The sequence below is a fragment of the Drosophila albomicans genome, unplaced genomic scaffold, assembly GCF_009650485.2.
Source record: "Drosophila albomicans strain 15112-1751.03 unplaced genomic scaffold, ASM965048v2 utg000385l_pilon, whole genome shotgun sequence".
In the NCBI taxonomy this organism is placed as follows: Eukaryota; Metazoa; Arthropoda; class Insecta; order Diptera; family Drosophilidae; genus Drosophila; species Drosophila albomicans.
In genome coordinates this window covers 473-22,859 of record NW_026263659.1, presented here as the reverse complement: position 1 = coordinate 22,859, position 22,387 = coordinate 473, and the positions used below count along the sequence as shown (strand labels likewise).

Below are 22,387 nucleotides of genomic sequence, written 5' to 3'. Positions count from 1 at the left end.
GAGGGGCAAGTCTGGTGCCAGCAGCCGCGGTATATTCCAGCTCCAATAGCGTATATTAAAGTTGTGCGGGTACTTTTTATATGTTCCTCCTATTTAAAAACCTGCATTAGTGCTCTTCATCGAGTGTTATTGTGGGCCGGTACAATTACTTTGAACAAATTAGAGTGCTTAAAGCAGGCTTCAAATGCCTGAATATTCTGTGCATGGGATAATGAAATAAGACCTCTGTTCTGCTTTCATTGGTTTTCAGATCAAGAGGTAATGATTAATAGAAGCAGTTTGGGGGCATTAGTATTACGACGCGAGAGGTGAAATTCTTGGACCGTCGTAAGACTAACTTAAGCGAAAGCATTTGCCAAAGATGTTTTCATTAATCAAGAACGAAAGTTAGAGGTTCGAAGGCGATCAGATACCGCCCTAGTTCTAACCATAAACGATGCCAGCAGCAATTGGGTGTAGCTACTTTTATGGCTCTCTCAGTCGCTTCCCGGGAAACCAAAGCTTTTGGGCTCCGGGGGAAGTATGGTTGCAAAGCTGAAACTTAAAGGAATTGACGGAAGGGCACCACCAGGAGTGGAGCCTGCGGCTTAATTTGACTCAACACGGGAAAACTTACCAGGTCCGAACATAAGTGTGTAAGACAGATTGATAGCTCTTTCTCGAATCTATGGGTGGTGGTGCATGGCCGTTCTTAGTTCGTGGAGTGATTTGTCTGGTTAATTCCGATAACGAACGAGACTCAAATATATTAAATAGATATCTTCAGGATTATGGTGTTGAAGCTTATATAGCCTTCATTCATGGTGGCAGTAAAATGTGTTTATTGTGTTTGAATGTGTTTATATAAGTGGAGCCGTACCTGTTGGTTTGTCCCATTATAAGGACACTAGCTTCTTAAATGGACAAATTGCGTCTAGCAATAATGAGATTGAGCAATAACAGGTCTGTGATGCCCTTAGATGTCCTGGGCTGCACGCGCGCTACAATGAAAGTATCAACGTGTATTTCCTAGACCGAGAGGTCCGGGTAAACCGCTGAACCACTTTCATGCTTGGGATTGTGAACTGAAACTGTTCACATGAAACTTGGAATTCCCAGTAAGTGTGAGTCATTAACTCGCATTGATTACGTCCCTGCCCTTTGTGCACACCGCCCGTCGCTACTACCGATTGAATTATTTAGTGAGGTCTCCGGACGTGATCACTGTGACGCCTTGTGTGTTGCGGTTGTTTCGCAAAAGTTGACCGAACTTGATTATTTAGAGGAAGTAAAAGTCGTAACAAGGTTTCCGTAGGTGAACCTGCGGAAGGATCATTATTGTTTTAATGCATCTAACCGTTAATAAATTAAATTTGTTTTTCTCTTTTAGGGAATTGCAATATTTAATAAATTATGTAACTAATAAATATAAATATTTTATTCAATCATATGAGATACAATTATGCAAACATATAATAATTTAAATTAGCTAAAAACCGTTTGTCATGTATTATTATTATTATATACTGTATTAAGAGTGTTTTTATGTGTTTTGGATAAAAATAAAAAACTGCGTGTATATGTACCATAATATACATGCGTTGCAAAATGTATTGTGCATATTCCAGTGCGCATACATTGGTTCGCAACACCTAAAGAAAAACAATGTTGTACCTGTTTGCAGGTTAACGCTTTACATATGTTGATCATAATAAATAAATTTAGCTAAAATATACTTGTCATATATCTTATTATTATCGATTATGTAAAACTAAGACATTTCGCAACATTTATTTAGGTATAAAAAAAAAAATTTTATTGAAGGAATTGATATATGCCAGTAAAATGGTGTATTTTTAATTTCTTTCAATAAAAATATTCTTGACGTAATGAAATAAAAAAAAAATTGTATCACTCTAAGCGGTGGATCACTCGGCTCATGGGTCGATGAAGAACGCAGCAAACTGTGCGTCATCGTGTGAACTGCAGGACACATGAACATCGACATTTTGAACGCATATCGCAGTCCATGCTGTTATGTACTTTAATTAATTTTTTAGTGCTGCTTGGACTACATATGGTTGAGGTTGTAAGACTATGCTAAATAAGTTGTTTAAAATTTTTCGGAATTTTAAGCACATTGTATATTATTGGATAATATAAGTGTGAATCTAAAAAGTTCTCGCTTAAGATATTCATAATATGAATTAATAAATGAAAATACTAAAACTCTGTTGCATGAGAATTTGAAGAATTATATGTTCTTTATTCATTTCAAATAATATTGAGGAATGTCTAGCATAAAATATATTATTTTATAAACTAGAATTGCCTCTTATTAACGAATATGGTATAAAGAATATTTTGTGAATATTATGGACCTTCAAGAAAAAAATAGTATATTTCAAAATAGGCAGAGAATTGTCTATAAGTGTAATTAAACAACCTCAACTCATATGGGACTACCCCTGAATTTAAGCATATTAATTAGGGGAGGAAAAGAAACTAACAAGGATTTTCTTAGTAGCGGCGAGCGAAAAGAAATCAGTTCAGCACTAAGTCACTTTGTCTATATGGCAAATGTGAGATGCAGTGTATGGAACGTCAATATTCTAGTATGAGAAATTAACGATTTAAGTCCTTCTTAAATGAGGCCATTTACCCATAGAGGGTGCCAGGCCCGTATAACGTTAATGATTATTAGATGATGTTTCCAAAGAGTCGTGTTGCTTGATAGTGCAGCACTAAGTGGGTGGTAAACTCCATCTAAAACTAAATATAACCATGAGACCGATAGTAAACAAGTACCGTGAGGGAAAGTTGAAAAGAACTCTGAATAGAGAGTTAAATAGTACGTGAAACTGCTTAGAGGTTAAGCCCGATGAAACCTGAATATCCGTTATGGAAAATTCATCATTAGAATTGTAATATTTAATCAATATTATAACGATAGTGTGCATTTTTTCCATATAAGGACATTGTAATCTATTAGCATGTATGGAATTTATCAAACAATTTTGATAAGAGTTTATTTAAATTAGAGTGCTTGCATTTTAACATAAAATAAATTTCAAAAATTTGATAAAGTGCTGATAGATTATATGAGTACAGTGCGTTAATTTTTCGGAATTATATAATGGCATGATTATCATTGATTTTTATGTTTATTATAAGCACTTGTATGATTAACAATGCGAAAGATTCAGGATACCTTCGGGACCCGTCTTGAAACACGGACCAAGGAGTCTAACATATGTGCAAGTTATTGGGATATAAACCTAATAGCGTAATTAACTTGACTATTATTGGGATTAGTTTTTTAACTATTTATAGTTGATTAACGCAATCCGGGGCGTTCTATATAGTTATGTATAATAATATTTATATTATTTATGCCTCTAACTGGAACGTACCTTGAGCATATATGCTGTGACCCGAAAGATGGTGAACTATACTTGATCAGGTTGAAGTCAGGGGAAACCCTGATGGAAGACCGAAACAGTTCTGACGTGCAAATCGATTGTCAGAATTGAGTATAGGGGCGAAAGACCAATCGAACCATCTAGTAGCTGGTTCCTTCCGAAGTTTCCCTCAGGATAGCTGGTGCATTTAACTGTTGTATAAAATAATCTTATCTGGTAAAGCGAATGATTAGAGGCCTTAGGGTCGAAACGATCTTAACCTATTCTCAAACTTTAAATGGGTAAGAACCTTAACTTTCTTGATATGAAGTTTAAGGTTATGATATAATGTGCCCAGTGGCCACTTTTGGTAAGCAGAACTGGCGCTGTGGGATGAACCAAACGTAATGTTACGGTGCCCAAATTAACAACTCATTCAGAAACCATGAAAGGCGTTGGTTGCTTAAAACAGCAGGACGGTGATCATGGAAGTCGAAATCCGCTAAGGAGTGTGTAACAACTCACCTGCCGAAGCAACTAGCCCTTAAAATGGATGGCGCTTAAGTTGTATACCTATACATTACCGCTAAAGTAGATGATTTATATTACTTGTAATATAAATTTTGAAACTTTAGTGAGTAGGAAGGTACAATGGTGTGTGCTTAGAAGTGTTGGCGTAAGCCTGCATGGAGCCGTCATTGGTACAGATCTTGGTGGTAGTAGCAAATAATCGAATGAGACCTTGGAGGACTGAAGTGGAGAAGGGTTTCGTGTGAACAGTGGTTGATCACGAGTTAGTCGGTCCTAAGTTCAAGGCGAAAGCCGAAAATTTTTTCAAGTAAAAAAAAAGTAACTAAAATTTATATTTTGTCATAATTAAAAAACTTGAATAATTTTGAACGAAAGGGAATACGGTTCCAATTCCGTAACCTGTTGAGTATCCGTTTGTTATTAAATATGGGCCTCGTGCTCATCCTGGCAACAGGAACGACCATAAAGAAGCCGTCGAGAGATATCGGAAGAGTTTTCTTTTCTGTTTTTATAGCCGTACTACCATGGAAGTCTTTCGCAGAGAGATATGGTAGATGGGCTAGAAGAGCATGACATATACTGTTGTGTCGATATTTTCTCCTCGGACCTTGAAAATTTATGGTGGGGACACGCAAACTTCTCAACAGGCCGTACCAATATCCGCAGCTGGTCTCCAAGGTGAAGAGTCTCTAGTCGATAGAATAATGTAGGTAAGGGAAGTCGGCAAATTAGATCCGTAACTTCGGGATAAGGATTGGCTCTGAAGATTGAGATAGTCGGGCTTGATTGGGAAACAATAACATGGTTTATGTGCTCGTTCTGGGTAAATAGAGTTTCTATCATTTATGGTAGTTTCTTGTGTTCCCGGATAGTTTAGTTACGTAGCCAATTGTGGAACTTTCTTGCTAAAAATTTTTAAGAATACTAGTTGGGCAACCAGCTAGTTCTTTTAAATTATAACGATTATCAATTAACAATCAATTCAGAACTGGCACGGACTTGGGGAATCCGACTGTCTAATTAGTGGCATTGTGAACAGACTTGGGGAATCCGACTGTCTAATTAAAACAAAGCATTGTGATGGCCCTAGCGGGTGTTGACACAATGTGATTTCTGCCCAGTGCTCTGAATGTCAAAGTGAAGAAATTCAAGTAAGCGCGGGTCAACGGCGGGAGTAACTATGACTCTCTTAAGGTAGCCAAATGCCTCGTCATCTAATTAGTGACGCGCATGAATGGATTAACGAGATTCCTACTGTCCCTATCTACTATCTAGCGAAACCACAGCCAAGGGAACGGGCTTGGAATAATTAGCGGGAAAGAAGACCCTTTTGAGCTTGACTCTAATCTGGCAGTGTAAGGAGACATAAGAGGTGTAGAATAAGTGGGAGATATTAAATTTCGGTTTAGTATCGACAATGAAATACCACTACTCTTATTGTTTCCTTACTTACTTGATTAAATGGAACGTGTATCATTTCCTAGCCATTATACGGATATATTTATTATATCTTATGGTATTGGGTTTTGATGCAAGCTTCTTGATCAAAGTATCACGAGTTTGTTATATAATCGCAAACAAATTCATTAATGAGAGAGTGCATTTATGTGTTCTTAAATTAAAAATTTGGTATAACTCCAATTACTCAGGTATGATCCAATTCAAGGACATTGCCAGGTAGGGAGTTTGACTGGGGCGGTACATCTCTCAAATAATAACGGAGGTGTCCCAAGGCCAGCTCAGTGCGGACAGAAACCACACATAGAGCAAAAGGGCAAATGCTGACTTGATCTCGGTGTTCAGTACACACAGGGACAGCAAAAGCTCGGCCTATCGATCCTTTTGGTTTAAAGAGTTTTTAACAAGAGGTGTCAGAAAAGTTACCATAGGGATAACTGGCTTGTGGCGGCCAAGCGTTCATAGCGACGTCGCTTTTTGATCCTTCGATGTCGGCTCTTCCTATCATTGTGAAGCAAAATTCACCAAGCGTTGGATTGTTCACCATGCAAGGGAACGTGAGCTGGGTTTAGACCGTCGTGAGACAGGTTAGTTTTACCCTACTAATGACAAAACGTTGTTGCGACAGCATTCCTGCGTAGTACGAGAGGAACCGCAGGTACGGACCAATGGCACAATACTTGTTCGAGCGAACAGTGGTATGACGCTACGTCCGTTGGATTATGCCTGAACGCCTCTAAGGTCGTATCCGTGCTGGACTGCAATGATAAAATAAGGGGCAATTTGCATTGTATGGCTTCTAAACCATTAAAAGTTTATTATTCATTTAATAGACGACGATGGATGTGATGCCAATGTTACATATAACATAGTAAATTTGGGAGGATCTTCGATCACCTGGTGCCGCGCTAGTTATATATTAAAACATTATTTAATACAATGACAAAGCCTTGAATCAATTGTAAACGACTTTTATAACAGGCAAGGTGTTGTAAGTGGTTGAGCAGCTGCCATACTGCGATCCACTGAAGCTTATCCTTTGCTTGACGATTCGATAAAATATATATGTTTAAGGCATATATATAAAAATATATATATATATATATTTATATATATATAAATATGCAAAATTGTATGCATAATTATTAATTATGTGTTATACAATTACGCATATAAGAAGAAAATTTATATAATATATATATATATATTATATATATATATAATAAATAATATATCTATGTGTACAAAATATACTTGTGTATTTTAAATATGCATTTATTTAGTATGCGTTAGTTATATATATTTATTTGGTAGCAAAAGGAACGCCATTATATTAGTGGCGAAAATTAATAATATGCATAGTAAGTATATCTATGTATACAAAATACTTGCATATTTTATATATGCATTTATTTATTATGCGTTGGTTATATATATATTTATTTGGTAGCAAAAGGAACGCCATTATATTAGTGGCGAAAATTAAGAATATGCATAGTATATCTATGTGTACAAAATACTTGCGTATTTTATATATGCATTTATTTATAATGCGTTGGTTATATATATTTATTTGGTAGCAAAAGGAACGTCATTATCATATTAGTGGCGAAAATTAAGAATATGCAAAGGTATATCTATGTGTACAAAATACTTGCGTATTTTAAATATGCATTTATTTAGTATGCGTTAGTTATATATATTTATTTGGTAGCAAAAGGAACGCCATTATATTAGTGGCGAAAATTAATAATATGCATATAAGTATATCTATGTATACAAAATACTTGCATATTTTATATATGCATTTATTTATTATGCGTTGGTTATATATATTTATTTGGTAGCAAAAGGAACGCCATTATATTAGTGGCGAAAATTAAGAATATGCATAGTATATATCTATGTGTACAAAATACTTGCGTATTTTATATATACATTTATTTGGTTTTATATATGGTAGCAAATGAACTATATTTGGTAGCAAAAGGAACGCCATTATATTAGTGGCGAAATTAAGAATATGCATAGTATATATATGTGTACAAAATACTTGTATATTTTAAATATGCATTTATTTAGTAAGCGTTAGTTATATATATTTATTTGGTAGCCAGAAGGACGCCATCATATTAGTGGCGAAAATTAAAAATATGCATGGTATATCTATGTGTACAAAATACTTGTGTATTTTAAATATACATTTATTATGGTACGCAATTACATGAATTTGGTAGCCAGAAGGACGCCATCATATTAGTGGCGAAAATTAAAAATATGCATGTATATCTATGTGTAAAAAAATATATATACATTTATGTATGTATCTATATGAACAGAATATTTATTTGCGTATTTTAAGTATGCATTTATTTGGCGAAAATACACAATTATGTGTCTATGGTAGCAAAAGAACGCCATCATATTAGTGGCACAAATTAAGACATGAGATATGAGCCATCAGCTTTGACAAAAAATTTCAACATATGAAATTGAAGAAAAAACTGTTTTAAATAGCATTTTATATGTGTTTATTAATAAATGAGATAAGATTTTGAATTTAACTTGAGAAAAAGATTTTTTGGACTTGGTGAATTTTTTATTGAACTGCAGCCATATGATATGAGGTTCTACCGAGAGATGAGTTCAACTTTGACAAAAAATTTCAACATATGAAAATTGAAGAAAAAACTTTTTAAATATCATTTATATACAGTTTATATAATAAAATGAGATACAATTTTGAATTTAACTTGAGTAAAAAATTTTTTTGGACTACACAATATGTGTGTGTTTTTATTGAACTGCAGCCATATGATATGAGGTTCTACCGAGAGATATGAGTTCAACTATGACAAAAAATTTCAACATATGAAAATTGAAGAAAAAACTTTTTAAATATCATTTTATACAGTTTATTAATATAATGAGATAAGATTTTGAATTTAACTTGAGAAAAAATTTTTTTTGACTTGGTGAATTTTTTATTGAACTGCAGCCATATGATATGAGGTTCTACCGAGAGATGAGTTCAACTTTGACAAAAAAATTTCAACATATGAAAATTGAAGAAAAAACTTTTTTAAATATCATTTTATACAGTTTATTAATATAATGAGATAAGATTTTGAATTTAACTTGAGAAAAAAATTTTTTGGACTTGGTGAATTTTTTATTGAACTGCAGCCATATGATATGAGGTTCTACCGAGATGAGTTCAACTTTGACAAAAAATTTCAACATATGAAAATTGAAGAAAAAACTTTTTAAATATCATTTTATACAGTTTATTAATATAATGAGATAAGATTTTGAATTTAACTTGAGAAAAAAGATTTTTTGGACTTGGTGAATTTTTTTATTGAACTGCAGCCATATGATATGAGGTTCTACCGAGATATGAGTTCAACTTTGACAAAAAATTTCAACATATGAAAATTGAAGAAAAAACTTTTTATATATCATTTTATACAGTTTATTAATATAATGAGATAAGATTTTGAATTTAACTTGAGAAAAAAATTTTTTGGACTTGGTGAATTTTTTATTGAACTTCAGCCATATGATATGAGGTTCTACCGAGATATGAGTTCAACTTTGACAAAAAAATTTCAACATATGAAAATTGAAGAAAAAACTTTTTTAAATATCATTTTTATACAGTTTATTAATATAATGAGATACGATTTTGAATTTAACTTGAGAAAAAAATTTTTTTACTTGGTGAATTTTTTATTGAACTGCAGCCATATGATATGAGGTTCTACCGAGATATGAGTTCAACTTTGAAAAAAATTTCAACAATATGAAAATTGTACTGAAAAACTTTTTATATATCATTTTTATATAGTTTTTTAATAAAATGAGATAAGATTTTGAATTTAACTTGAGAAAAAAAACTTGGTTTTTTGACTTGGTGAATTTTTTATTGAACTGCAGCCATATGATATGAGGTTCTACCGAGATATATGAGTTCAACTTTGACAAAAAATTTCAACATATGAAAAATTGAAGAAAAAACTTTTTTAATACATTTTATATGTTTTTTAAAATAATGAAGATAAGATGTTTTAATATTAACTTGAGAAAAAAATTTGGACTTAGGTGAATTTTTTTATTGAACTGTCACATATGATATGAGCGTTCTACGAGGAGATATAGAGAAACTTTGACAAAAAATTTAAACTATGTATAAAATTGTAGGTTTTATATATATCATTTTATAGGCAGTTTTAAATAATAAAAGAAATAAGATTTTGACTGTTGTATTATTTAAAATACTTGAACAAAAAATTTTATGTCTATGTGAATATTTTATTGAACTGCAAACGTGTAGGGGTGAGATATGAGCATCAGTCATATGACAAAAATTTAAATAATATATGTTAAAATAATTTATATTGTACTAGTAATATGATACAAATTATTGATTAAAAATAATGAAGTTTTACTGTTGCATTATTAAAATAGTGCAACATAAAGATACATTAGGTGGTATACCTTAGTAAAATGAGCTGGTTGTAGAAAACGTGTCACAAAACCTATATAGGGGTGGTGATGTCGAGCAGGCATGTCATATGAGAAAAATTTCACAAAGTGAAATATATATGACTATGTATATGGAGTGAGTAATGCCGGCATAAGTCATATATAAATAATATATGAAAATAATCATATAGAAGGCAATATGATTAAAAAAGTTAAAAATAATGAAGTTTTACTGTTGTATTATTAAATTAGTGCAACATAAAGATACGTTAGATGGTAATACTTAGTAAAATGAGAGCATTGTAGAAAACGTGTCACAAAACCTATATAGGGGTGGTGAGGTCGAGCAGGCATGTCATATGAGAAAAATTTCACAAGTGAAATATATATGACTATTTATATGGAGTGTCATGCCGGCATAAGTCATATATAAATAATATATGAAAATAATCATATAGAAGGCAATATGATTAAAAAAGTTAAAAATAATGAAGTTTTACTGTTGCATTATTAAATTAGTGCAACATAAAGATACGTTAGGTGGTATACCTTAGTAAAATAAGAGCATGGTTGTAGAAAACGTGTCACAAAACCTATATAGGGGTGGTGATGTCGAGCAGGCATGTCATATGAGAAAAATTTCACAAGTGAAATATATATGACTATGTATATGGAGTGTCTTGCCGGCATAAGTCATATATAAATAATATATGAAAATAATCATATAGAAGGCAATATGATTAAAAAAGTTAAAAATAATGAAGTTTTACTGTTGTATTATTAAATTAGTGCAACAAAAAGATACGTTAGATGGTAATACTTAATAAAGAGCATTGTAGAAAACGTGTCACAAAACCTATATAGGGGTGGTGAGGTCGGGCAGGCATGTCATATGAGAAAAATTTCACAAGTGAAATATATATGACTATTTATATGGAGTGTGTCATGCCGGCATAAGTCATATATAAATAATATATGAAAATAATCATATAGAAGGCAATATGATTAAAAAAGTTAAAAATAATGAAGTTTTACTGTTGCATTATTAAATTAGTGCAACATAAAGATACATTAGGTGGTATACTTAGTAAAATGAGCTGGTTGTAGAAAACGTGTCACAAAGATATAGGGGTGGTGATGTCGAGCAGGGCATGTCATATGAGAAAAATTTCACAAGTGATATATATATGACTATTTATATGGAGTGTCATGCCGGCATAAGTCATATATAAAATAATATATGAAAATAATCATATAGAAGGCAATATGATTAAAAAGTTAAAAATAATGAAGTTTTACTGTTGCATTATTAAATTAGTGCAACATAAAGATACATTAGGTGGTATACCTTAGTAAAATGAAGAGCTGGTTGTAGAAAACGTGTCACAAAACCTATATAGGGGTGGTGATGTCGAGCAGGCATGTCATATGAGAAAAATTCACAAGTGAAATATATATGACTATGTATATGGAGTGAGTCTTGCCGGCATAAGTCATATATAAATAATATATGAAAATAATCATATAGAAGGCAATATGATTAAAAAAGTAAAAAATAATGAAGTTTTACTGTTGCATTATTAAATTAGTGCAACATAAGATACATTAGGTGGTATACCTTAGTAAAATGAGCTTGGTTGTAAAAACGTGTCAAACCTATATAGGGTGGTGTCGAGCAGGCATGTCATATAGAAAAATTTCACAAGTGAAATATATATGACTATGTATATGAAGTGAGTCTTGCCGCATTAGTCATATATAAATAATATATGAAAATAATCATATAGAAGGCAATATGATTAAAAAAGTTAAAAATAATGAAGTTTACTGTTGTATTATTAGCATTAGTGCAACAAAAAGATACGTTAGATGGTATACTAAATAAAATAAGAGCATTGTAGAAAACGTGTCACAAAACCTATATAGGGGTGTGAGGTCGGGCAGGCATGTCTATGAGAAAAATTTCACAAGTGAAATATATATGACTATTTATATGGAGTGTCATGCCGGCATAAGTCATATATAAATAATATATGAAATAATCATATAGAAGGCAAATATGATTAAAAAGTTAAAAATAATGAAGTTTTACTGTTGCATTATTAAATTAGTGCACATATGCGGATACATTAGGTGGTATATACCTTGTAAAATGAGCTGGTTGTAGAAAACGTGTCACAAAACCTATATAGGGGTGGTGATGTCGAGCAGGCATGTCATATGAGAAAAATTTCACAAGTGAAATATATATGACTATGTATATGGAGTGAGTCTTGCCGGCATAAGTCATATATAAATAATATATGAAAATAATCATGATAGAAGGCAATATGATTTAAAAAGTTAAAAATAATGAAGTTTTACTGTTGTATTATTAAATTAGTGCAACAAAAAGATACGTTAGATGGTATACTAAATAAAATAAGAGCATTGTAGAAAAACGTTCACAAAACCTATATAGGGGTGGTGAGGTCGGGCAGGCATGTCATATGAGAAAAAATTTCACAATGAAATATATATATATGACTATTTATATGGAGTGTCATGCCGGCATAAGTCATATATAAATAATATATGAAAATAATCATATAGAAGGCAATATGATTAAAAAAGTTAAAAATAATGAAGTTTTACTTGTTGCATTATTAAATTAGTGCAACATAAAGATACATTAGGTGGTATAACCTTATAAAATAGCTGGTTGGCAGAAAACGTGTCAGCAAAACCTATATAGGGGTGGTGATTATCGGCAGGCATGTCATATTGAGACAAAATTTCACAAGTGAAATATATATGACTATGTATATGGAGTGAGTCTTGCCGCATAAGTCATGATATAAATAATATATGAAAATAATCATATAGAAGGCAATATGATTAAAAAAGTTAAAAATAATAATGAAGTTATATTTCCACTGAGCTGTTGTATTATAAATTAGTGAAAAACGCAACATAAAGATACGTGATTAGGCTTGGTATAGTGCATTTTAGTAAATGAGCTGGATTTGTAGAATACGTGTCAACAACTGTTCTATTGCAACATAAACCTATAGGCCGAGGCGGTGTTGTGATGTCGAGCAGGAGCAGGTTGGTCATATGAGAAAAATTTCACAAGTGAAAATATATATGCTATGTATATGGAGTGAGTCTTGCCGCATAAGTCATATATAAATAATATATGAAAATAATCATATAGAAGGCAATATGATTAAAAAAGTTAAAAATAATGAAGTTTTACTGTTGCATTATTAAATTGTGAACATAAAGATACATTAGGATGGTAATACCTTAGTAAAAAGAGGCTGGTTGTAGAAAACGTGTTCACAAAACCTATATAGGGGTGGTGATGTCGCGGCAGGCATGTCATATGAGAAAAATTTCACAAGTGAAATATACTATGACTATGTATACTGGAGTGAGTCTTGCCGGCATAAGTCATATATAAATAATATATGAAAATAATCATATAGAAGGCAATATGATTAAAAAAGTTAAAAATAATGAAGTTTTTACTGTTGTATTTATTAAATTAAGTGCAACAAAAGATACGTTAGATGGTAATAGTCTAAATAAATAAGAGCATTGTAGAAAAACGTGTCACAAAAACCTATATAGGGGTGGTGAGGTCGGGCAGGCATGTCATATGAAGAAAAAATTTCACAGTGAAATATATATGACTATTTATATGGAGTGTCATGCCGGCATAAGTCATATATAAATAATATATGAAAATAATCATATAGAAGGCAATATGATTAAAAAGTTAAAAATAATGAAGTTTTACTGTTGCATTATTAAATTAGTGCAACATAAAGATACATTAGGTGTATACCTTAGTAAAATGAGCTGGTTGTAGAAAACGTGTCACAAAACCTATATAGGGTGGTGATGTCGAGCAGGCATGTCATATGAGAAAAATTTCACAAGTGAAATATATATGACTATGTATATGGAGTGAGTCTTGCCGGCATAAGTCATATATAAATAATATATGAAAATAATCATATAGAAGGCATATATGATAAAAAAAGTTAAAAATAATGAAGTTTTACCTGTTGTATTATTAAATAGTGCAACAAAAAGATACGTTAGGATGGTAATACTAAATAAAAATAAGAGCATTGTAGAAAACGTGTCACAAAACCTATATAGGGGTGGTGAGGTCGGGCAGGCATGTCATATGAGAAAAATTCACACAGTGAAATATATATGACTATTTATATGGAGTGTCATGCGGCATAAGTCATATATAAATAATATATGAAAATAATCATATAGAAGGCAATATGATTAAAAAAGTTAAAATAATGAAGTTTTACTGTTGCATTATTAAATTAGTGCAACATAAAGATACATTAGGTCCGGTATACTCTTAGTAAAATGAGCTGGTGTAGAAAACGTGTCACAAAACCTATATAGGGGTGGTGATGTCAGAGCAGGCATGTCATATGAGAAAAATTTCACAAGTGAAATATATATGACTCCGTATTATGTATATGGATGTGAGTCTTTGCCGGCATAAGTCATATATAAATAATATATGAAAATAATCATATTAGAAGGCAATATGATGATAAAATGTAATTGCTCATGAAGTTTTACTGTTGCATTATTAGGATTAGTGCGCGCATAAAGATACATTAGGTGGTATACCTTCAGTAAAATGAGCTGGATTGTAGAAAAACGTGTCACATAAACCTATATAGGGTGGTGAATGTCGAGCAGGCATGTCATATGAGAAAATTTCACAAGTGAAATATATATGACTATGTATATGGAGTGAGTCTTGCGGCATAAGTCATATATAAATAATATATGAAAATAATCATAATAGAAGGCAATATGATAAAAAAGTTAAAAATAATGAAGTTTTACTGTTGCATTATTATTAGTAATGTAGATTCATTAGGTGGTACAACGCTTAGTAAAATGGATGGTTAGTAGAAAACGTGTCACACAAAACTATATAGGCGGTGGTGATGTCGAGCAGGCATGTCATATGAGAAAAATTTCACAAGTGAAAATATATATGACTATGTATATGGAGTTGAGTCTTGCCGGCATAAGTCATATTATAAATAATATATGAAAATAATCATATAGAAGGCAATATGATTAAAAAAGTTAAAAATAATGAAGTTTTTACTGTTGTATTATTAAATTAGTGCACAAAAAGATACGTTAGATGGTAATACTAAATAAATATAAGAGCATTGTAGAAAAAGTGTCACAAAGATATACATGTGCATGTGTGCTCATCACGTATTGATGTTTTGATGATATATTTCAGTTTGCATATTAAGATAATAATATGTTATTATTATTAATTATTAGCTCTCGCGACTATAAAAATTGATACTATTATAAATTAGATATTATCAATTTGTCATTACACTGTATATAAGCATATAATGTATTAAATTCATTAAGAAGACGGTAAATTCGTAGCTATTAAGAATTAATATTGTGTGAATAATTGAAAAAATCCTCTACGTTACTATTGTAGGACGGAGGTTTTTACTTGATATAAATATTGTCTACAAACGTGTATAGGGAATAACTATACATTATGAGAGTATAGCTCAATACAATAATTTTTTAATAATTGAATGCTATCTAAATTATGTTATGCTGTGTGTATAATATAATTTAGTAAAGTTGTATAAATGTATTATTATATCTCTTATATGCATATATATTTTATAGCATAAAGTATATATATTTATATAACAATTGTGAATTATATGTAGCTAAAACGTGAATGCTATGTCAAATTATATATTATAGTAAGTTGATAATAAATATATCTAGATTACATATTGAATATGCAGAAGTATATGCAATTATCAATTTGTGCATGTCTTTTTAACCTAAGAATATTTATAATTAACATAATTAAATATATTGTTAATAATGTGAATTATTGCTATTGTGATCGTGAGTAGTTAATAATGCTTGTTACAATGCAGATTAAGATATATGCAATTAAGTATATTTTAATATTATATTCAATTGTTAATGAACTTACCAAGTTTGATCTCCTTTCGTACATATGTTGACTCTAGATAACATGGTAATCGTAGTAATACTACGTACCGCGATAATGAACATGCACAAATGGCTCATTATATCAGCCAGTTTATGTGTAGTATCTACGAAAAATCGTTAATGGTTCTAACTCTAGATAACTTGGTGATCGATTCTAGAGAAGAGCTCATTATATGTAGTCTACCGATACAAGGATTGCGTTAATAGTTATGTTAGGATTACCATGGGTGTGAGGCGTGACTGCATTGATTACAGACTCATGCAGAACGTGTGTGCTTCGTATTTAAAACAGCAATGCTTTAAGAATGTCGGTGAAAGAACATGAACTTTAGTTGACGTAAAATAAGCCTACGATGGTCTCGCTTAAATAGCCGTAAATTGGGAACGTGTGCTACTTAAATAGGCTAGTTACCCTATTGGAGTAGGCAGGCAGGGTGTGTCGCAATTACAACTTCCAGCGATCGGAGATAGTGAGCGTACTAACATGCAGTCATATCTCGTAACCGACGCAGATATTTCAAATGTCTGCCCTATCATAACTTTGGATGGTAGTAAGTCTAGTGACTAATGGTTCCAACGGGTAAGGGTATCAGGTATTCCGGAGCCCTGAGCCACGTTCGAGTACCACATCTACAAGGCAGCAGGCGCGTAACAAGTTACTAAATTAGGTAGTGACGAAAGCCTAACAATACAGGTGCATATCCGTGGCATTCTTGTATATTAATGAGAGTGTAAATTTATTGTAGTTTTAGAGTGCTTAAAGCAGGCAAATGCTTGCTATTCAGCAGTTTGGTGTCAGCAGGTGCGGGCCGTTATGTATACGTACTTAATGCTTCAACGGGCATGGATGTATTCTGTACTGGTTTTCGTAAGAGCGTATTATGAGTTAATAGAAGCAAGTTTGGGGGCATTTGTACTTTTTTATATGTTCCTCCATTCTGTGACTGCGTAAGTGCTCTAAGCGAGTGCATTGTGGGCACGGTAACAAATTACTTTATTATTAGAGTGCTTAAAGCAGGCTTCAAATGGCGAATATTCTTGTGCTATGGATAATGAAATAACGATGCCAGCTGCTTTCATTGGGTGTCAGATCTAGAGGTATGGCTAATAGAAGCAGTCGGGGCATTAGCTATTAAACGCAAGAGGTGAAATTCTTTGGGCCGTCGTAAGACTAAGTTAAGCGAAAAGCATTTGCCAAACTTTTTTCAAGGAAAGAACGAAAGAAGGGTTCGAAGCGATCAGAGCCTACCGCCTAGTTCTAACCATAAACGATGCAGCTACTTAACCAGGTGTAGCTAAGTGTATTGGCTCTCTCAGATCGCTCGAAAACCAAAGCACCGAATTTGGGCTCCGGGGAAGTATGGTTGCAAGCTGAACTTTTCTTGACGGAAGGGCACCACCAGGGTGGAGCCTGCGGCTTAAGATTGACTCAACACGGGAAAACTTACCCGAACATTCTGTAAGACAGATTGATAGCTCTTTTCGTGGTGGTGCATGCAGGCCGTGTTTCGTGGAGTGATTTGTTGGTTAATTTCGATAACGTCACGAGACTCAAATATATTAAATAGATATCTTCAGGATTATGGTGTTTGAAGCTTATATAGCCTTCATTCATGGTGGCAGTAAAATGTTTATTGTGTTTGAATGTGTTTATTATAAGTGGAGCCGTACCTGTTGGTTTGTCCCATTATAAGGACACTAGCTTCTTAAATGGACAAATTGCGTCTAGCATAATGAGATTTGAGCAATAACAGGTCTGTGATGCCTTAGATGTCCTGGGCTGCACGCGCGCTACAATGAAAGTATCACGTGTATTTCCTAGACCGAGAGGTCCGGGTAAACCGCTGAACGCACCTTGTGAACCAACTGTCACATGAACTTGGGATTGTGAACTGAAACTGTTCACATGAACTTGGAATTCCCAGTAAGTGTGAGTCATTAACTCGCATTGATTACGTCCCCTGCCCTTTGTGCACACCGCCCGTCGCTACTTACCGATTGAATTATTTAGTGAGGTCTCCGGACGTGATCACTGTGACGCTTGTGTGTTGCGTTGTTTCGCAAAAGTTGACCGAACTTGATTATTTAGAGGAAGTAAAAGTCGTAACAAGGTTTCGTAAGGTGAACCTGCGGAAGGATCATTATTGTTTAAATGCATCTAACCGTTAATAAATTAAATTTGTGTTTTCTCTTTTAGGGAATTGCAATATTTTAATAAATTATGTAACTAATAAATATAAATATTTTATTCAATCATATGAGATACAATTATGCAACATATATAATTTTAAATTAGCTAAAAACCGTTTGTCATGTATTATTATTATTATATACTGTATTAGAGTGTTTTATGTGTTTTGGATAAATAAAAAACTGCGTGTATATGTATCCATAATATACATGCGTTGCAAAATGTATTGTGCATATTCCAGTGCGCATACATTGGTTCGCAACACCTAAAGAAAAACAATGTTGTACCTGTTTGCAGGTTAACGCTTTACATATGTTGATCATAATAAATAAATTTAGCTAAAATATACTTGTCATATATCTTATTATTATCGATTATGTAAAACTAAGACATTTCGCAACATTTATTTAGGTATAAAAAAAAAATTTTATTGAAGGAATTGATATATGCCAGTAAAATGGTGTATTTTTAATTTCTTTCAATAAAAATATTCTTGACGTAATGAAATAAAAAAAAAAATTGTATCACTCTAAGCGGTGGATCACTCGGCTCATGGGTCGATGAAGAACGCAGCAAACTGGTGCGTCATCGTGTGAACTGCAGGACACATGAACATCGACATTTTGAACGCATATCGCAGTCCATGCTGTTATGTACTTTAATTAATTTTTTAGTGGCTGCTTGGACTACATATGGTTGAGGTTGTAAGACTATGCTAAATATAGTTGTTTAAAATTTTTCGGAATTTTAAGCACATTGTATATTATTGGATAATATATAGTGTGAATCTAAAAAGTTCTCGCTTAAGATATTCATAATATGAATTAATAAATGAAAATACTAAAACTCTGTTGCATGAGAAATTTGAAGATTATATGTTCTTTATTCATTTCAAATAATATTGAGGAATGTCTAGCATAAAATATATTATTTATAAACTAGAATTGCCTCTTATTAACGAATATGGTATAAAGAATAATTTTGTGAATATTATGGACCTTCAAGAAAAAAATAGTATATTTCAAAATAGGCAGAGAATTGTCTATAAGTGTAAATTAAACAACCTCAACTCATATGGGACTACCCCTGATTTAAGCATATTAATTAGGGGAGGAAAAGAAACTAACAAGATTTTCTTAGTAGCGGCGAGCGAAAAGAAATCAGTTCAGCACTAAGTCACTTTGTCTATATGGCAAATGTGAGATGCAGTGTATGGAACGTCAATATTCTAGTATGAGAAATTAACGATTTAAGTCCTTCTTAAATGAGGCCATTTACCCATAGAGGGTGCCAGGCCCGTATAACGTTAATGATTATTAGATGATGTTTCCAAAGAGTCGTGTTGCTTGATAGTGCAGCACTAAGTGGGTGTGGTAAACTCCATCTAAAACTAAATATAACCATGAGACCGATAGTAAACAAGTACCGTGAGGGAAAGTTGAAAAGAACTCTGAATAGAGAGTTAATATAGTACGTGAAACTGCTTAGAGGTTAAGCCCGATGAACCTGAATATCCGTTATGGAAAATTCATCATTAGAATTGTAATATTTAATCAATATTATAACGATAGTGTGCATTTTTTCCATATAAGGACATTGTAATCTATTAGCATGTATGGAATTTATCAAACAATTTTGATAAGAGTTTATTTAAAATTAGAGTGCTTGCATTTTTAACATAAAATAAATTCAAAAATTTGATAAAGTGCTGATAGATTATATGAGTACAGTGCGTTAAATATTTTCGGAATTATATATAATGGCATGATTATCATTGATTTTTATGTTTATTATAAGCACTTGTATGATTAACAATGCGAAAGATTCAGGATACCTTCGGGACCCGTCTTGAAACACGGACCAAGGGAGTCTAACATATGTGCAAGTTATTGGGATATAAACCTAATAGCGTAATTAACTTGACTATTATTGGGATTAGTTTTTTAACTATTTATAGTTGATTAACGCAATCCCGGGGCGTTCTATATAGTTATGTATAATAATATTTTATATTATTTATGCCTCTAACTGGAACGTACCTTGAGCATATATGCTGTGACCCGAAAGATGGTGAACTATACTTGATCAGGTTGAAGTCAGGGGAAACCCTGATGGAAGACCGAAACAGTTCTGACGTGCAAATCGATTGTCAGAATTGAGTATAGGGGCGAAAGACCAATCGAACCATCTAGTAGCTGGTTCCTTCCGAAGTTTCCCTCAGGATAGCTGGTGCATTTAACTGTTGTATAAAATAATCTTATCTGGTAAAGCGAATGATTAGAGGCCTTAGGGTCGAAACGATCTTAACCTATTCTCAACTTTAAATGGGTAAGAACCTTAACTTTCTTGATATGAAGTTTAAGGTTTATGATATAATGTGCCCAGTGGGCCACTTTTGGTAAGCAGAACTGGCGCTGTGGGATGAACCAAACGTAATGTTACGGTGCCCAAATTAACAACTCATTCAGAAACCATGAAAGGCGTTGGTTGCTTAAAACAGCAGGACGGTGATCATGGAAGTCGAAATCCGCTAAGGAGTGTGTAACAACTCACCTGCCGAAGCAACTAGCCCTTAAAAATGGATGGCGCTTAAGTTGTATACCTATATACATTACCGCTAAAGTAGATGATTTATATTACTTGTAATATAAAATTTTGAAACTTTAGTGAGTAGGAAGGTACAATGGTGTGCTTAGAAGTGTTTGGCGTAAGCCTGCATGGAGCCGTCATTGGTACAGATCTTGGTGGTAGTAGCAAATAATCGAATGAGACCTTGGAGGACTGAAGTGGAGAAGGGTTTCGTGTGAACAGTGGTTGATCACGAGTTAGTCGGTCCTAAGTTCAAGGCGAAAGCCGAAAATTTCAAGTAAAAAAAAGTAACTAAAATTTTATATTTTGTCATAATTAAAAAAAACTTGAATAATTTTGAACGAAAGGGAATACGGTTCCAATTCCGTAACCTGTTGAGTATCCGTTTGTTATTAAATATGGGCCTCGTGCTCATCCTGGCAACAGGAACGACCATAAAGAAGCCGTCGAGAGATATCGGAAGAGTTTTCTTTCTGTTTTATATAGCCGTACTACCATGGAAGTCTTTCGCAGAGAGATATATGGTAGATGGGCTAGAAGAGCATGACATATACTGTTTGTGTCGATATTTCTCTCCTCGGACCTTGAAAATTTATGGTGGGGGACACGCAAACTTCTCACAGGCCGTACCAATATCCGCAGCTGGTCTCCAAGGTGAAGAGTCTCTAGTCGATAGAATAATGTAGGTAAGGGAAGTCGGCAAATTAGATCCGTAACTTCGGGCGGATAAGGATTGGCTCTGAAGATTGAGATAGTCGGGCTTGATTGGGAAACAATAACATGGTTTATGTGCTCGTTCTGGGTAAATAGAGTTTCTATCATTTATGGTAGTTTCTTGTTCCCCCCGGATAGTTTAGTTACGTAGCCAATTGTGGAACTTTCTTGCTAAAATTTTTAAGATACTAGTTGGGCAACCAGCTAGTTCTTAAAATTATAACGATTATCAATTAACAATCAATTCAGAACTGGCACGGACTTGGGGAATCCGACTGTCTAATTAAAACAAAGCATTGTGATGGCCTAGCGGGTGTTGACAAAATGTGATTTCTGCCCAGTGCTCTGAATGTCAAAGTGAAGAAATTCAAGTAAGCGCGGGGTCAACGGCGGGAGTATATGACTCTCTTAAGGACTTGTAGATCTAATAGCAGGTCGCCAACAATGCCTCGTCATCTAAATTAGTGACGCGCATCGAATGGATTAACGAGATTCCACTGTCCTATGCTACTCAGTCTGGTTTTAACTGTCGGCTGAACAGACGTGTTGGGGTGCCCTGCTTTCGTAGTGGTTTTTGCGATATACGTTATTTGTTATCTCTTAAGTTGCGGGTAATAAGTTTCGCGTGTGCGCTTTGTGCCTCCTCATCTCGCTGCTGTGCGTGTGAGCAGCGGTCGGGAAAATGTCGGCGCGTCGTTGGAGTGTTGGCGCGTGTGCTTATTTTAAGAGCGCTACTTAAAGTGCTTAGTTTTCGAGTGACCTACCTTTCCTGGGAGTACAGTTGAGTATTTTTAGACCTTTTGCAAAAAGTTTTCAGATGCCGACAGCGTGCACGCGCGTTGGGTTGCTGGCGGGCAGTGGTGCGTCGACGGACGACTTCCCTTCGGTGGCTGACGGAGGTTAAGCGGACGGGAGGCGGGTTCGGCGTCAGCACGGATAGCGAAGAGAAGGCAGCTTCTTTGCTATCTTTTGGCTGATGCGGGGTTAG

The 22,387-nt window shown here is 33.5% G+C and overlaps 1 long non-coding RNA gene, 1 other non-coding gene and 3 pseudogenes across 2 annotated transcripts; 4 read left to right on the top strand and 1 right to left on the bottom strand.

The window, feature by feature from the left end:
• Positions 1-838: 838 nt before the first annotated feature.
• On the bottom strand, positions 839-17,914 carry LOC127566325 (uncharacterized). Its single transcript, XR_007955632.1, has 2 exons — positions 17,818-17,914; positions 839-1,084 (listed from the first exon to the last, which is right to left on the bottom strand). It is a non-coding gene; the product is annotated as an uncharacterized LOC127566325 (long non-coding RNA).
• LOC117577214 (5.8S ribosomal RNA) lies at positions 1,892-2,044 on the top strand (annotated as a pseudogene).
• Positions 2,422-6,424, top strand: LOC117577149 (large subunit ribosomal RNA). Its single transcript, XR_004573061.1, has one exon. It is a non-coding gene; the product is annotated as a large subunit ribosomal RNA (ribosomal RNA).
• A 707-nt stretch (positions 17,915-18,621) lies between the features above and the next one.
• Positions 18,622-18,775, top strand: LOC117577217 (5.8S ribosomal RNA; annotated as a pseudogene).
• A 381-nt stretch (positions 18,776-19,156) lies between these two features.
• LOC117577181 (large subunit ribosomal RNA) lies at positions 19,157-21,965 on the top strand (annotated as a pseudogene).
• The last annotated feature ends 422 nt before the right edge of the window (positions 21,966-22,387 follow it).